The sequence below is a fragment of the Serinus canaria genome, chromosome 1A (assembly GCF_022539315.1).
Source record: "Serinus canaria isolate serCan28SL12 chromosome 1A, serCan2020, whole genome shotgun sequence".
NCBI classification, from domain to species: Eukaryota; Metazoa; Chordata; class Aves; order Passeriformes; family Fringillidae; genus Serinus; species Serinus canaria.
Window position 1 is genome coordinate 24,846,595 of NC_066314.1, and position 5,040 is coordinate 24,851,634.

The 5,040-nt window shown below is 34.9% G+C and overlaps 1 protein-coding gene across 1 annotated transcript in view; it reads right to left on the minus strand.

The window, feature by feature from the left end:
- Window positions 1-3,447: 3,447 nt before the first annotated feature.
- Window positions 3,448-5,040, minus strand: part of FOXP2 (forkhead box P2) — a 341,521-nt gene continuing 339,928 nt past the window's right edge. The window contains exon 19 of the mRNA XM_050969956.1: window positions 3,448-5,040. This exon is cut by the window's right edge and continues 1,853 nt beyond it. The gene's annotated coding sequence lies outside the window, so the exon portion shown is untranslated.

Below are 5,040 nucleotides of genomic sequence, written 5' to 3' on the forward strand. Positions count from 1 at the left end.
ACCTGCTGAAAAACTGGTCATGACACAACTCCTAACACAAAAAATAAAATAAAAACTTACCTTTAGCTTTTATTTGTGCTTAAGCTTTGATATGACATAGGTGGAGAAAATCTAATGAGAATATTAGACTTTGATACAGCAACTTAAAAAATGTTCTTAACCTTTAGTAGTATTTTGTCCTTATTTTCTCACAGAAATATTATTACCATTTGATTTCCTCATTCTGACCTAAGGTACTTTCTATCATTTAGCCCCAGACTGTGTCTATGCCATGAGAGACAAACTTCCCTTTGATATTATTAGTTGACATATTAGTTTATTTGCCTACATACTCAAGATTTTTAGCCTTCAGGCATCTTGAAAAATTTTACCTAAATAAAGAGTATTCACTGAAATAATTTATAGCCAAAGTGTGCTTTTGATCTGTATGAATATTTTCCACAGATTTTACTGATGTTTCAGGCATAGAGCGTTAAATTGGACTGTAACAATAAATGCATCCTCCTTCATTACTGCCTGACTACACAATGGACAAAAAAAAATCTTATTATAATTCTTAAAAGTTTAAGCATTTTTTTCAGACTAGCAGCTTTTCCTCTCCTCAACTTTCCCGCTCAATATGAATTTCTTACTGTGATTTCTACTTCTGATTCATTCAGTCTCAAATAGCTTCAAACAGAAATGGTAGAACTTTCAAGTAGAATATTTTAATTTATATTAGCACTATTAGGAACTATTAGGATTGTCTGGCTTGCTGTTTCCTGGCCCAGTCTTTATTCTGATTAGAAGAAATATTGGAAAGGCTTTTGGCAGCATCTGACTAACATATACAGCCCTTTCTGTATTAACTTTTGCTTGTTTGTATTCTTCAATTTCAATGTATGAGTTTTTCCTTCACTTGATTCTCAAGAGATTTAGCAGTCACAAATTTTATTTAACATTTACAATTTTATACTCCATGTCTCATGGATTTATGGTTAAAATGCATCTTTTAAGAAATAATTGCAAATTACTTTTGATAGTCTGCTAGGGGACACCTAGATAATATTCTTCATACACATGGTTGTAGAGAGGGCAAATGACTGAAACAGCCTGACATTCATATAAGGTCACCATAGTCTTGTTATTTATGCACACCAATTATAAGTAAAATTAAAACTTGAAGGAAGGTAGCTGTTGATTTTAGGGTCTTTTTCTTTAACTGTGAAGGGATTTAGGAGCTCAATTAAGTCCCTTGAGTATCATTCATTCTTCTAATGGGACATGTGACCAATTTTCTATTGATTCCCCCTGACTCTTCTGACCCATAAATATTATAAATCTGTAATAAATCTCAGGCCCAGGCTCTTCTGTCCAGTTTTCCACTAAGGCAGGCCCAGAATGCAGTAAAATTACCATCTTCCATTATATAAGTTTTTAGAAGAATATGAAACAACTGTCAAAGCAAATTTTACTCCCCTCCAGTGAGATAAAACAGCTTTTTCCTCAGGACTGTATGGCAAGGCTGGAGATGCAACTGAAGAGTGGCAAGATCTGAGAAACAGGTCTGTGATGCTGTATCCTCTGTCTGCATGTTACACAGTGATTCCCACCAGCTTGTCCAGACACAGAGTAGCCCAAATTTCACCTCCTTCCCACATGTTTGTTGGTGGCTGTTTGCAAATGCAGGTTTGTATGTAACATTCAGCCTCTGAAATACACACACACATATATATACACACTTTATAAATAGAAAAAAAAAAAGAAGCAAAAAAGATATATTTTAAATGAATGCATGAACCTACAACTGGATCCATCCATTAGGATCAAAAATCTTCCATATGCTTTGACATTTTCTCAATTTGTTCCATGAACAGCATTATTCAGCTTCTTAATAATTAGCATCATAGTTAGGATATGTCTTCATTTTTCTGATTTGTAGAAATACTGAAGGTAAATATTTTCTGGCATACAGATACAACTGCTATAATTACATTGAGCTATGTATAATGTGGATTTGTTTGTTTGGGATTTTTAAAAAAAAATATTTTGGGGAAAGTTTTTGCACTTATTTCTTTTAAGTCAATACAAGTGCTGTTCTGAGAACTTAGCTATGAGATACTAAATTATTCTGAGCAATGTGATCTAGTGGAAGATGTCCCTGCCCACAGCAGGGGCATTGGAAGTAGAGAACCCTTTAAAGTTCCCTTCCTACCCAAACTGTTCTATGATTCACTACTAAGCTCTTCACAAAGAAGTATCTTAAGACCTCATTCTAATGTTATTAATGGTAATGAAAGAAACCCACCACCACCGCTTTCATTACATTAAAAAAAAAAAAAAGAAAGTTTCTTTAGACAAGCCAGAGCCAGAAGGCAGAAGTCTGGACTGTGCTGCTGGACTGTGGTATCCAGCATTTTCAACAAGACAATGAATAGTGATCACATATGGAAGTGGATACATGCAGAATTTTTGGGTGGGTAAGTCACAAGACACAGCTGATTAATTAGATTTCCATCTACTGCCTTCTAAAACCAATCATCCAAAAAAACATAAGCAATATAAAAAAACCAGCAAAAAATTCTACAAGGGATTCATTTTCTTAAGAGCATAGTTTGCCATTAAATATCACTTTCAAAACAGAGCTTAAGAAATTCTCTTGACATGAGAAACCCCACTAAGGCAAAGCTGACTGAACAAATGGTTAATGTGCTTAGTAGTATACTGATCTTGCAAAATAATACACACGATAAAAGGTGCTGTTGTCATTGCTGGTTTGGGTTTTTGTACTTTTTTTGGGTAGAACTAGGTGTGCTTCACCTGTCCCCAGCCCTGTATCAGAGAGCTACAGCAAGCTACAGAAAGACTTCTTTTTACTGAGCTCTTCAAGGTGGAAGAAGGCTCCTCCCAGAAAGAATAAAACCCTGTGGGTTATAAATGGATCAAAAAGAATTATATTTTTTATTTATACTCCAGAAATGTAAGCAAGTGAATGAAATGGTTTCATATACATTTTTACATCCATCAGCAGTGAAAACACTGTTCATACATCAACTCTATAGCAAAATGTACATCCTGTTTTCCTAAATATGCCAAATTCAATGGACAAAAACCCTCCATAGTGACTTGAACTCTTAAAACAAGGGCAAAACGGGCTACTGGTTAATTGCTTTAGAGCAATAATAAAGCTACCCTTCCAGAATGCACATTAATAATAAAGCGTGCAGGCAAAACAGTAACAATAGTAATAAAACAAAAAAGACCAAAAAAAGTGCCCATTTTAAGGACATTTGTAAATCAGACTACGGGGAGACCTAGTACATTTGAGTCCCGGCTGGTTCATCCTAAGTGCAGTTCAGTAGCTCTGATCCTAGCTGACTGTGCTTGGATTCTCTAATCACAAAGAAATGCATTCTTATGAAGTTAATCAGCTGTAGACACAGAATGCTGATGACAGTTTCCCCATATCTGCTTTATCTAAAGAAAACCCAGTTAGTGGTAAATCTACCAAATACTTGTAACATTCACATGAAACTTTAATTGATTTTCAAACAGTACAACTGTGCCATGAATTCAACCACACAGAATATAAGCCTTAAGCTCACTAGGTTTAAGCAATTGTGACTTTGTAGACTAAAACTATGTAAAATAAAATCTGATAACTCCCTGGTGTTAGAGGTAGACAGTTTTCTTTCAAATCCTAGGTTTGGTCCTTTATTTTATTCAGCAGTGAAAGCCATGAATACAGAACGAATAACAGCTGTTACAATTCTCAACCATGACTTCTAACGTCAGAGAATTCAAGGTATGAACACAGTACACAGTAATGAAAAGTATCAAAAATTAGTTTTACCTCAAAAAAGATAAATAAAACAGGTATATCCCACCAATACATAAACAGATGTTTGTGCTACAGTTAAAATTTGCTGTATACAAAAGATCATAATCCCCCGTCCTCAGCTTATGATAGAAGCAAGAATACATGAGCCATTTAAATTGTCAGACATTATGCTTTATAAGGTATGCACAGAAGTTCAAGCAATAAATACATACATTAGTTCAAAGCCTTACAATAGCTACGCAAAGCAGATGCAGAAAAGCAGATTTGCTATTACTAGCAAGCAATGATATAAGAGTAAAAATTCATGAAATGCATTAAAGCAACATTTTTCTTAGAAAAAGTCTGGTCATTTATGGGTCCACCAACATTTTTACATAATATGCACAATTATCAAAATACAGACCAAGCATCTCAGAAAACTCCAAAAAACCTAAAATCTATTTTCAAAGCAATTGCAGTTTTGGAGGTTTTTCTGGTATAATGTGCAAGCAGCTATTTTTTTTTTAAATTGTATTTATATAAAACCCATGCAAAACTCTACAGGTATATGCATTCTGTGGCTGAGACTTCCTTTCAAAAGTTTTGTAACTGAGGTATGCATACTTTAGCATTGTAGTCTTAGGCCACCTTCCTGATGGTACAATTACCACATTTACTTCCAGTCCATCAAAGTCTCTTGAACATGCACTCGGAACACCCATCATTCCCTTTCAGGTACTCCTCACATCAGAATCTTAGACGACTGATTGACTGAAAACAATCTCTTACAAGGTGAATCCTTCTCTCGATGTAATTACCGTAAACCTTCTGTTGATCATGACCCAAAGACAAACATAATGAAAAGTAGCAGTTACTGTGACGTTCTCACAATTCATGCAATCTGCCATAATTGTTCTAATTTCTTTTGTTTTTGTTTTTTTTTTTTTTCTTTTTTTTTCTTTTGCAGAGGTAGAAGCTTTCAGAAAGCCTTTTGGGTAAGTGGGAAAACCCTTTCGAAAGCCGTTATGTCCTTTTATTTGGCGTGATAGATGACTGTGTATATCTTTAAGTCTATTTGCTGACTTCAGCAAAGAATAAATGATGAGCTTAGTTTGCAAGAACCAGGACCATCATATGGAACTGGTACATATGTTAAGCTCTAGCAGCCACCTTCTGTCAAAAACTGTTTGTAAAGCAATAACCATAATCAGGTTATGAGGTCCCTTGGTTGGGGGAAAAAG